Source organism: Podarcis muralis, chromosome 13 (genome assembly GCF_964188315.1).
Source record: "Podarcis muralis chromosome 13, rPodMur119.hap1.1, whole genome shotgun sequence".
Taxonomy (NCBI): Eukaryota; Metazoa; Chordata; class Lepidosauria; order Squamata; family Lacertidae; genus Podarcis; species Podarcis muralis.
Window position 1 is genome coordinate 33,348,969 of NC_135667.1, and position 13,152 is coordinate 33,362,120.

Consider the following 13,152-nt stretch of genomic DNA (forward strand, 5'->3'; position numbering starts at 1 on the left):
AGGAAGTAGAGGGACATGATTGGTTTTCTGGCATTACCTGATTCCATGGACCAGGAATGTGTTATTTGCATCTTGTGTGGAATTGTCTGAAGTTCCTCCCTCTGAACAGCTGTATGGGTGATGCATTCCTGTTCTAATTGGTGCTTGAACGAGTGCTTAATTTCTGACTATATGTGATTATTTCTCACAAACACCTGTATCTCAGAGTGAACTCAGTTGTTTTAACTTCTAAGTGCTGAAGACCAGTTGTGAAGTGCTGGCAGACAAAACACGTTCTATAAACTAACACTGGACATATCTGGAGAGTGCTTAGTTCAATATGGGCACCTCACATCAGAGTTGTGATTAGACAGTTGGCATGCACAAGTGTCACTGATCATACCTTTCCCTATGGATACAAAAACAATTCGATGGCACATAGATTCCCCCAATGATTCATACCATTAATGTTATATCTAGTCATAACATTAACGTCATAACAGGAGTGTATGGAGTATTAGGGGAGGGTACTGCTTCTGGTGGGGGACATGATGTGCTCCTTATGGGGTAATTTATCCACCTTTGGTCCCCACCCTGCACTCAGCTCCCACCTGTGGCTCCTAGAAGCTGTCAGCATGTGACAGAGCCAGGGAATGGCTTTGTCTAGCCAGCTAAACCAGATGAGGGTAGCTGAAGGGACTCAAACCCTCGGTGGTTAGGGACGTTCCCTTCATGCGAAGCCAGGCTCTGGGGAATTGAATGGATAAGACCAATAGTGGGTCCAACAGTCAAGAAGGTGGCTTCTGCACATGCTGTAGAGGGAAGTGAGGGGCAGATGGACCTCGTCAATCTGGGAAGGTAGCCCATCTAGGAGAAAGAGAACTCTGATCCTAAAACTTTGTTGCCTTGCAGGATATCTTCAGGAGAAGAAAAGGCTAAGGAGTAAACCCTACACAAATCCAGAGTGGAGTCCCTAAGACAGTTGGGTGGCACTTTGTATGACTCCTCCTGGCAACTCCTGCAGCCAACCTGGTGCCAAACATATTGCTATGCTTTCCTTTGGACCACATCAGCAAGGCTGAGAGGAGGGTCTTGTCATCTTGGCAGCTCAGGACCACCATACACACTGCCCAGGCTAACACAGCAATTTCACCCCTGGAGGCACACTCCATTGTCTTTTGGGACTGATGGATACCAACAGCCAAGTCATAACCTGAATGGTAGACATAAGTCACAACAGTATTACTACTACTACTACTACTACTACTACTACTACTACTACTACAATTTATATACCACCCTTTATCAAAAAATCCAAGGGTGGTGTACAACATTAAAAACACCTTGCCACTCTGGGAACCTCAGTAGCTGAAGGCATGGGATATAAATTTATGAAATAAATAAGCAACAAATTAATAAGAAAGCTCAGTGATCAGCAACACAAGATGCTTTAAAGAATGGCAGAAAGCTATTACTAGATTTATCTGGCAGGGGAAGAAACAAGAATAAAGTATAGATTACGGACAAATGCCAAGGAAAGAGGTGAATTCTCCTTACCAGATCTGAGATTATATTTTGAGGCGTCTTATCTTTGCTGGTTAAAGGAATGGATATCGCTGGAAAACTGTTCCATATTAGATCTTGAAAGACATGATAACAGATTTGGCTGGCATGCCTATTTGTGGCATGACATAAAGCTTTTCTGAATCACGTTATAAGGAAACCGGTGTATGAAGTATGGGACAAATATAAAAATTTATTGGAACACAAAACACCATGGTGGCTCTCCTCACTTGGGGAAAAAAAAGGAATATGAGAAATGATTGGGAAACATAAAGAATTATTAACGGAAGTAGATCAAGATTTAAAATTAAGGAGGTTCAAAGATGTAAGAGAATTAGTAACTGGTTGGTTGCAATCAGTGGTGTAGTTAGCCGCTCGGGTTGCCTGGTGCGGGGGGAGTGTCCTGAAGCTGGGGGGGCGGCGTGATCCGCACCAAAGGGGGCGGGGCGATCTGTGCCAATGGGGGTGGGGTGATCTGCCCATGGGGGCGGGGTGAGCCTCTCCGACGCTTGGAGCCTCTCTGCTGCCTCCCCCTCAGCTGTAGGGTAGCTGAGGGAGAGGCAGTAGGCAGACGCAAGTCCCATGTTGCCATTTCAGGCAGCGCAGAACCAGCAGGCGCCTAAGCCATCACGCCACTCCTAAAAAGTTTTGTGAGCCCTTTAAAAAACAAACAAACTCATTTTGTCACCACCCCCCTCAGTGATGACACCTGGGATGACCGCACCCCCTTCCTCTGCCACTGGTTGCAATATCACCAGCTTAATGAAGTGTTTAAGTTGAACAAAAAGAAGGGTTTTCTAAGAAAAACTTTGTATCACATGTAGTGGTCATGTAAGATGATAAAAGACTTCTGGGAAATGATATGTAATGAATTGGGGGTAAAATGTTGAAAATGACTTTTCTTAAGAAACCAGAAGCTTTTCTCTTAGGTATTGTAGGTCCAGAGATTCCGAAGGACCAGATGAAACTATTCAGCTGCCTGGACTCTCTTAGCCCAGAAATGGAAAGATGGTACAACTCTGACCAAGGAAGTGGCAGATAAAACTGATGAACTATGCCCAGATGGCAAAACTTACAGGAAGAATTAGAAACCAGGAAGAGGCGGACTTTAATAAAGGATGGGGAAAGTCTACAATCTACTTGAAAAACTATTGTAAACAATTACACACTTTGGTAGGAATGACAGAAAACTTGTGGTAAAAATCTGAACTATGGAATGATAGAGGATTTATAAGAACGGATTTATGAAAGAGATGCAGAGGCGGAAATCATAATATTAAGATCGACAATGGGGCAGGGAGGGAAGTCAAAGGGGATTTCATGTTTATCTTCTTATTTTGCTTGTATATGTAAAATAGAAAACGCAAAATGCAAAATTAAAATAAATAAATAAATAAATAAATACGAAAGCTCAGGCAAGTAGCCTTTTCTCTCTTGGTAAAGGTGGCATACTTCAATTGCCTTTCATAAATCCTCTGCCCACACCTTTAGCCACATTCTGGTTTGCTGCCTTTCTTTCTTTCCATGTGTTTACATTCACCACTCCTCCTCCTAGGCTGGTTCTTTACGTATTCAAACGTTTCTTCCCATAAATCACAATTAGTATGAATTATTAAATCTACACAACATGCACAACCATCCCATATTACTTCTTTGCTATTAATGTAATCAGAACGCTGCAAAACTCCCACAAGGAACTTCATGGGATAGAGGCAAAAAAAGCGTGCAGTTAATTTCCAGGAGGAGGCAGGACAATTTGGGGATGAACACTGGAAGCAGAGATGTCTTGTAATAAGGTAAGCCTTCCTCAGATGCCTGGTTTTGGCAGCTCCCATTCATTTCAATCAGGCATGTACAGGACAGCTTCCCAACGGGTTATGCCCTTCTTTATTATGAGTGCAAGGGCATGCCAGTTAGATTTCCCACATCAGGCATCAAAAGATGGTGGACTCGCTCATGGGAAGGAAGAGAAAGAGTGCACAATAATGTCTGACTTTGATTGTTTTCTTAAGCTATCAAAAGCCCCTGACCGTTAGGTCCAGTCGCGGACGACTCTGGGGTTGCGGCGCTCATCTCGCTTTACTGGCCGAGGGATCCGGGGTACAGCTTCCGGGTCATGTGGCCAGCATGACTAAGCCGCTTCTGGCAAACCAGAGCAGCGCACGGAAACGCCGTTTACACCACCCACGTCCCTAGGTACCTAAATACAGGTACCCTAATGCCTCAATATGCTCTTGATAGGGGCTTGTGGCACTTAGTTGTAATCTCAGAGGTGAGATACACCAATGTAAGAGGAATTGTGTTTCATAGGAAATGCATCCTAATGTTGAGGGGGAAATTTAACATAATAAAATTTAAGACTTAAATCTTGATGAACTTTAAGGTAAAAAAAGTTTGGTATCAACTTGTCAAATTTACCACTTTTTTATCAACTTGTTCGGCTTTTCACAAAATTCCTTAAAGCCAACAGCATCAACAATTTTTAAAAAAATCATATGTTTTTGTAATGATGCTTGAATTAAGAGAATTCTGCTCTCCTACCAAAGTGTAAAAGTGCTAGTATATTTGCCTTTGTTTCCTGCAGACAAGTGCATTATTTAAAAACAAGGAGGTCCCCCCCTTTCCCCCTTTTTCTTGAACTTCTATTTGGAGGAAGAACCTTGTGCAACTGAAAAAAACTTGTATGCTGGATTGGGATCGGTGGTTTGTCCTAGCACTTTGTATTATTTTACTTACCTTGGGAATTTTTAAAAAATAACAATGGGTGTCCAGCTTAGATGCCCCCCTGTTTTTTATTATGTTGAAGACAGTGTGCACCCCCACATCTAAGCTGGTGGGGTTGGGGCGCTCCTGATATAAGACCCCCCCCCCCCACTTTGGGAGAGTGACAGACTTGATGACCTTCTGGTCCTTCCCAGTTAAAAGAATTCCATGATTACATATTAGTTCTTCTTACGTTTGCAAAGTGCTTTACAATCCTAATACCATTTATCCTCCACCCACCCCATTAAAAAAAAAGAAAAGGAAAGCATCCAAGTTCAGAGACAATAGCTTGGTTACAGCATTTCTCACCCTCTTCCTCCCCCCTCCATAATCACCCCAAGCCAATGGGATCGCAAAAATCACGTGGTGCTGCCATATTAATATTTATTCCATAAAAGCGTGGCGGCTCCTTACCACTCCGCTGCGCCGCTCTGACCGCAGTGCCAACCCTCAGGCACCGCAACACAATTTGGAAACAATGTGACGGAAATGTTTAATCTGTGCAGCCCATCTGTGCTGCGTATTTCTCCACATCTCCCCGAGAGAGGCGCCTTTGAATCTCCACACTGCCTTTAATATTCTCCTAAATCATTCCCCCCACTGCACTTCAAGGGCCATTGCTACAATTTCACAGGTTCATCGAAAGTGCACCAGGGAGGGAGGGGGGATGTTCCAGGGTGTGTGTGTGTGGAGGGAGGGGGGGAAGCAGGGGTAACAGGGCATTTGTTACTTGAGATTTTTTTATTTCATTTTATACTAATTTCCAGGGATTACTCTTGCTCGTGCCCTTTGCAAAGAGGCAGGGGGTGGGGGGAAACACACCCCAAATAAAGACATCAGGCAGCTGGCATGAGTATGGTTGCTTTTAAAGAAAGCTGGTTGAAACAGAGGGAAACATTATTCCCTAAGAGTCCAGCTCTAATCAGTTTCCCAATTTCAGGCCATGGGGCAACTGTCTGTCCTATGAGCTTCAGTGGGGATGCCTATGATGAACTGGTTTGGCAGGTCCCATTAAGTATATGAAGAAAATCACTTTGTTTGTCATTCTGAGATTTGGAGATCCGTGGCCCCATAGCTGTCTAGGGCAGCCACTACTGGAGCAACTTGCTCATGTAAGCCACCAGACCAATATAAGCCTCATAGGTGCCCATGTGCCAAACCAGCACAAGGTCTGCTACACTGGGTATGCATAGGCTGATTGTTTAGGACACAACAGCATTCGTCCAGCAGCACAGTACAGTGGTACCTTGGTTTATGAACTTAATCCGTTCCACAAGTCTGTTTTTAAGCCAAAGTGTTCTTAAACCAAGGAGTGCTTTCCCATAACAGTGGCGGACTCAATTTACAAATGGAACACACTCAACAGGAAGCAGAACATGTTCTTATTCCAAGGCAAAGTTCACAAACCAAAACACCTACTTCTGGGTTTGCAGCGTTCTTAATCCAAGTTGTTCATAAACTAAGCTGTTCTTAAACCAAGGTACCACTGTAATGCATGTGTGATCTCCTGCATTATTTTACAGTGAGGCTCAGAGCTTGCACACTGTCCATTTTTCAACCTCAGATCCCATAGAACATCCACAGTCATCTGATATTCCATACTTCCATGGACTGGGTTACTAAAGTACAAAAGCAGCTGGGCTGCTGCGCATGCCACTTAGATCGTCCCGGTTGCTGCTACCTCTGTGGCTGCTCCCATGCCACACCAGGAGTATATAGAGCTTCTCATCTGATTAGGATTTCTTTGTGAGTTTATACAACACACCAGACAGGAGTGCTCTCCAGAATAAAACACAGATCAGAATGCAGCTATCCTTCAGTTTTGGCACTTCTCCGAATTTTGTAAGGTAGTTTTTGGCTCAAAAAACCCCCTAACACAATGCATATATAAAAATGCATATTGCAGTTAAAAGTTTGTACAAAAATGCATGTGTTAGGGTGGAATACACACAATAAAATACATTATGCAGTAAAATGCATACAAAAATGTGTTTAAAATAATGCAATTTTCATGCATTTAAAAACAGCAACAGCTGATTGATGCAGAATAGTTATGTATTGACATACTAAATTGATATAGACTGGAAATACACTGAACGGCATTTCCTACAACCCAGTAACAAACTTCAGTAAAAAGATGGATTTCCTCCACCTTTCAGAGACATGAGTATGGTCATGGAAAAAAGCAGAGAACTTCTATGTACAACGTGGGCACCTCCTGTGTATCTTTTTGGCATATGCAGGAAACAATCAAGATGACTTTCAGAAATCATGCTGAAATTCACAGAATAGACAGAACAATCTTTTAGGGTGCAGGCCAGTATATTTTTAGTCCATTGCGAGGATGTGAACTCTTGAGTGGGAATTTTTAATGGACCGATCTTGTGGAAGTTATCCAGTCTCCTAACAAGAGTGGAAAAGCAATAAGTTTTATTTGTCTTGCTTTCAGTGCATGCGTATTTATTTCTAGACCAAGGGAATGGTCAAATCCAATAAAGCCCCAACTCTCAAGCCACATGGATCTGGGACTGGACAGTAACTAGGTGGAAGACCGTGCGGGATTCCTTCCTACGCTACTCTGAACTCCTTGGAGGAAATGTGGACCCCAAGTGATAATAAAAATAATAAATTTCTATATATAACTGCCCTCACCTAACCTTTAGAAGCAGAGAATATTGCAACATATAAAGTGTAGACATAATAATATTATATTAAATTATAGCTTTGGAAGTAGTATGGTATAATATATCTATAAAAGCACACCTTTGAAATGTACTGCTAAATAAACCTTACTAATTTTTTGCCCAACTTTCATTACTGTCAGAGGTTGCACAGGCTTTGGTGAATTTGGTGTAGTATTTAGCTGAAAGTTTTACTGATGGGAATGAATGTATATATAGAGAGCGCTTGTCCAAATTTCAGCTTCCCAGATTATAAAATTTGGATTTACATTTTTGCTTCTGTGGTGAGATGCTAAATAGTTTTGACATCCTGAAATCCAGATTTCATCCACGAGATGCTGTCTGCTGTCTTTATAAGTCTTGCTTGGTTGGAATCAATTTTTCTAAGCTCAAGTTCAAATTGGACAGTTTCTCATTGCTTGAAGTTGTCTGCACTTTCAGTTTCTACCAATATCTGTGTCAGAGCTGATCAAAAAGTATGTGCAAAGCAACCCAGAATTAGACAAAATATGAATCTATGAGCAGCCATGCACCTCAAAACTTGTGGTGTCCAGGATGCCCTTGATTTTAACATAAAATTTATCTTGTCCTTTGCAATCTTCCTATTTTTACTAGGTGCTCACTTTCAGCTGGATTTTGCCCACACCTGTATTTGATGGCTGTTGAGAAACACTGTACAGACTATTAAAAACTGGAAGACGTGGCTACCCTCTTCTTTTAGGGAAGAGCACATTTGTTAGGAAGTACTCATTTCCCTGGAGCATTCCTGCTGTATAGAGGGACCATCCTGAGGTTCTCAACGCCCCATAGAATAGATACTCCTACAAACTCCAAAGATTAGGACTCCCCAATCCCACACCAAGACCCACAACGCCCCACAAAACCACTGCTAATTTATGTCACATTGTCTGTGTAATGCATTGTATTCCTTATTTAACAACCTGTACTTGACATGGAGGATGAGATGCACCCATTTCCTTGTTGGATTTATGTGTTTCTCTCTTTTTCATTCATACACATACATTCATACATACACTTAACCATCCCTGCCTTGCCATTCATGGGCCATTCAGGTGGAGAATTGTGGGGGTACTATGAGCAGTATAGCTTTTATTAATGGCAGTGCTGCTCCCAGGTTTGTGTGGGCATGAGGCTTTCCTCACCTTGAGCTAAAGCTTTCTGCACCTATCCCTCCCTCCTGCAAGCTTTAATCCAGTCCCCACTGCCCTCCTGCACACCAGCAGGGCAGCAAGGATTCGGATTCAGAATTGTGCCCTGCCCGAGTCTCTTCTTGAAGATACGTTCAAATATCCATGAGAATCCCAGGCAGCTGCCTGATCTCGGTAGATACTGGTACAGGCTAAGAAAACTTGTTTTCCTGCTTTTGGGGTGGTGGTGAGGTCCCGGGACGGGGGGTGGGTGGGAGCATGCTGGGGTAAATGCACTTTGAGAGCTTTGATCCCTCATTTCGAAATCCAATGGGGTCAAAAAAGGTACATTGTATACCTTCAAAAGGAACGAATGAATCATGGTAAGAGCTGTGATTGTTTCAGCAAACCCTGTTCATGTCTGTGTGTGTGTGTGTGTGTGTGTGTGTTGAGGGAAGGAGGAGGGGAGCTGGACGCATTCTGGTTTGCCAAGATTTTCAGGCCGGTGATGTTCGTTACATCATCTGTTCAACAGAGGTGTTGCTATAGCAGCTGCTTATAGCTTCATTTCCTGGATACCCCCCCAGGGGGGTGTCACAGCCGGATCCACCTGCTCTTTTACCCTACCCTCGGCGGGGTCATCTTAAGGTCGCCAAAATAAATGAACGCCGTTGCTAATGATCTGTTTGCTGGCTGTTTATGCTCCGCGAGTGTCAGGGGCGCTCACATTTAGTAAACTCATTATGGGTCCAATTAGACTTCACCATTGCTAGATATTTAACTCTTTTTTTCCTTTTAAATTAGCATTTTAATAACATTCTATCCAGCAAGGATTGGGGTGGGGGGTGGGGATGGAGAACAAAATGACCATTTTTCACGGACAAAAACTTCTTTAGCCGTAGGTGGAACTTTAATAGCAGATCTGTGAGGGCGGCAAAAGGGAGCAGGTCCACCTTCCATTCACCCCCACCCCCATGCCAGAGAGGAAACGATAGAAGGGGAAAGGGGGGGGGGGGAGATAAAGGAAACATTTCTATTTGCTTTATCACACACTCAATTTCCTAAATTTGTTCAGCAGCCAATTATTTTCAGCGTTAACGTCTTGAGCCGCTCGCATCTGATGAAAATGAGCAGCCATCAGAGTTAAACTTTGGAAGTGACCTGTGAAGGGGTTTGGAATAATTACGTAAAGGAGTCAATTTATTTCAGATTCCCCTGGCTGGAAGAACAATCCAGAGGAAAGAGGAAAAGTAAGAAGGGGGGGGGGAGAGATTAAAAGAAACAAGTGCTGATTAGATGATTAGAATTATCAAAATATCTCTTGACTGGAACCCCCCTGGAGGGCCACTTCTCTTAAAAAGGTCACTCCAATTATTCTAGTGGGTTTTTTTTCATTCCCTTAGATGACTGTGCGGAGAAATTCTTCCGCCCTCCCCGCCCTCAGCAACCTGTAATGACCAATTCTGCAATAGAAAGGGTGATGGAAAGCGGAAAACGAGTCATCGCATGCACTAGTTTTTACCAAGGAGCAGTGGCTGGTTTAAAGAAATAAGAATGGCTTTACTTTGGTCCATTTGCAGCACAACCTTGCTTGTGTTCAATGGAGTTTACTCACATCCTAGGTAAGTATTCATAGGATTGCAGCCTTAGTCCAGCACCCTCTCTAATAGTTGCATTAGAGGCCCCTGAAAAATCCCCAAGCAGGGCACAATGGAGAGAGCCGTTCTGTTTGGCCCTGGCATCTGGTAGACAGTGATATAGCATCTTTGAACAAGGAGGCTCTCTTTCAAGCTAGCACAGCTACTAGCCATTGTTAGATCTTCTCATAGGCATCTGGCTGGCCACTGTGGGAACAGCAAGCTGGACTTTGAGCTGATTCATCTTATCTGTTTACTAAGAATGTGTTCTGATTATTTTAAAAGGCCATTTACTTTCCATGAAATCAAGCGGTTCATGATTTTGTGAGCTTATGTCATGCCCTCCCTCCCCTGTTCTTCGCATGCTTAAAGGCCCCAATTATTTAAGCTTTTCTTCATGAGTGGGTGGGCTGATACACCACTCTTCATCAACCCAGATTCTCTTCCACACTTGCTCATATCCATATTAAGGTCAGGCATGCATCTTAAAAATGTCATCTGCACCAGCCTTACGAATATTAACTTTGGGACTGCGAATGAAGCCTGTTCTCAAGATCCAAATCCATTCTGGCACCTGCAGTAAATGCTGAATCCCAGGCTAGTTAGAAGTGTCGTGTGTGGAGCCTGCTTTGTGATGGCTAAGGTCACTTGCAGAGATCTGCACGCACCAGGTTTTTGCACCCTGCTTCAAACAGCTGAAGAAGCATGCCCAAAAGCGGGTATGCATAATAAAAACAAAACAGTGCATTTCTATAGGCGCTTTCCCTAACTATTCAAAGCACATTGTGTACTGCACATGATCTCAGTCCTGGTCTACACATGCAACAGAATGAGATGGTATATGTCATCTGTAAATGTGCTACTGCACTCATGTTCTCCTGGTGGGCTTCTCATAGGCATCTATGGGAACAAAATGCTAGGCAAGACGGTCCTTTAGCCTGATCCAGCAGGACTCTTCATAAATTCTTATTGAATGTTTGCTCCCAAAGGAGAAAGCTTCTCGCCTAAGCCACCTGCTAAACTCTTTTCCTACTTGTAGTGTGTTGTGTGTATATATATGTATGTGCTTGTGTATGCATGTGTTTGGAGGGGAATATTAAAAAATGCTCCCCATTTCATTCTGTTGCCATGTCTAGAACTGGTCTCAGTTATCCTGACAACAGTCCCATCACCTAGGTTCAGTAATATTTCCATATTATAGATAAGAGATTGTTGTCAATATGGTGTGAGAACTGCTAAGGAATAGCTTCCAGGTGGTCAAGCTTTATATCACATGAGAAGCCCCAAAAGTGTGGATGGCCCAGATCCTGTGGTCATGTCTCATCCCTGCACTGAACTATCCTCAGAGCCACTGACATTGGCATAGGAAGTCACCATGAGACCTGGCAGGTCCATGCAATTGGAGTTTCTGTACATTACTAATTTAGCATGAAATGTGACTAACCACTGGGAAGCATTTTCTTTGAGATGACCATGCTGCATCAACATCTAGCTGGGTAGCTATGCTTGTAGGTTATAGCGAAAATGAATACAGTGGCACAAGCCTCTTTGGAACAGTACTAAGTTCATTCAGTAACATATAAATACATACTGAAAAAGAATGTGCTGCTAAAGGCTACTAGGGCTTCCAGTTTGCAACTCACACACTTGGACACTACACTTAGCAGCCCACCCAAGTTACAAACACGTTGACAAGCTTCACATATTTGAAGAGTTTGGATTTGATATCCCGCTTTATCACTCCCCGAAGGAGTCTCAAAGCGGCTAACATTATCCTTTCCCTTCCTCCCCCACAACAAACACTCTGTGAGGTGAGTGAGGGTGAGAGACTTCAAAGAAGTGTGACTGGCCCAAGGTCACCCAGCAGCTGCATGTGGAGGAGCGGGGATGCGAACCCGGTTCACCAGATTATGAGTCTACCGCTCTTAACCACTACACCACACTGACTCTCCACCATGTAAGCTCTGTGTTTAGAAGCTTATGCTTTCAGCAGCTAGCATGACCCAAGTCCAACACAAGTCCTGGGCTGGTGAAAAAATAATGTCAGAAGCCACAATGAAATTCAAACCCATACTTCACCCAAGTATTTTACTGTTTTCTGTAATTCTACATTGGCTGGAATCTATAACTGCATTATCTTCTACATTTAGAAATGGTCTTCCTATGGGAGAAGAAGATAGATTTGTAGGGCAATGGAGTTTGGAAACATCCTCATTTTGTTCAGTACAAATATACCTCCAAGGTTGAGCTTGTGGGGCTGGGGGAGGTCTGCTTGCAGAAAAAGGCATGAATGAATGGTGTAAATTGGGTAATGCCTGCGATGTCGCCAATACATCTTTTGTGAGGAAAATAAATATATATGTGCTTTATAAAAGTAAAGCAGTAAGCCCACCTAAGTATGAGAGAAAGGTGAAAAATATGTAGGTGACTCAGAGTGGAAACATTGTAATTAATGGACCCAATTTGTCCCATTTAGTTTAGTGGGTCCGTTCTGAGTAAAATATAGTTGAATGCCACCCCTAGTGTTTTATCTTGTTGGACAGTACATTTGTCATTGAAAGCTTGGCTCACACTTGGTGAAAGCTTGGTGAATATTCCACTGTGTCTTCTCTTCAAAAACTAGTTGAACTAGGGGATAGTTGAATGCTATTGAGGGCAAGTAAATAGATCTACTCCATGAGCCACAATATATAAAGGAAAGCTGTCCTGTGCTGCTCTCTCACTGTTCCCATCCATTTCAATGAGGCTTGTGCTGGAGAACTTCCCCATGGATTGTGCTCCATGTCAATGTGTGTGGGTAGGGGTACCATTTGAGTTTTCCATGCAGGCATCCAACTGACTCTAGCCAGTCCTGCCTGCATCCAATCTCGTATTAATAATCATCACCTCTGACAAATGCTGCTCAAAAGGCTCAAACTCTCGAAGGTGAAAACGTTCAGAACAAATGCAAAGAACGCTTCTCTTCTGGAACTTCATAATGTTTTGCCAGTACAGTGGTACCTCGGGTTAAGTACTTAATTCATTTCAGAGGTCCGTACTTAACCTGAAACTGTTCTTAACCTGAAGCACCACTTTAGCTAATGGGGCCTCCTGCTGCTGCTGCTGCGCCGCCGGAGCACGATTTCTGTTCTCATCCTGAAACAAAGTTCTTAACCTGAAGCACTATTTCTGGATTAGCGGAGTCTGTAACCTGAAGTGTATGTAACCCGAGGTACCACTGTACTCTTCCACACTTCCCTATTCCTACTGCTGTGTATATTGCAACCTGTAACAATCTGGAAAATATCTGAGAAGAAGTTTCAGCTGTGACATGCGGGCGATGGATTCAGGCAATAGTCATCTAAAAGCTTGCTATGTGGGCCCGACTGAATTTACTCATTT

General features: G+C 43.1%; 1 protein-coding gene across 6 annotated transcripts in view; it reads right to left on the reverse strand.

Moving 5' to 3' along the window:
• Positions 1 to 13,152, reverse strand: part of SKAP1 (src kinase associated phosphoprotein 1) — a 337,471-nt gene that overhangs the window by 39,660 nt on the left and 284,659 nt on the right. Inside the window, exon 14 of one of the 6 annotated variants that reach the window (XR_003709296.2) lies at positions 6,458 to 6,579. The exons of the other annotated variants lie outside the window; for them this stretch is intronic. The gene's annotated coding sequence lies outside the window, so the exon portion shown is untranslated. The remainder of the gene's footprint in view (positions 1 to 6,457; positions 6,580 to 13,152) is intronic. 6 annotated transcript variants of the gene reach the window in all.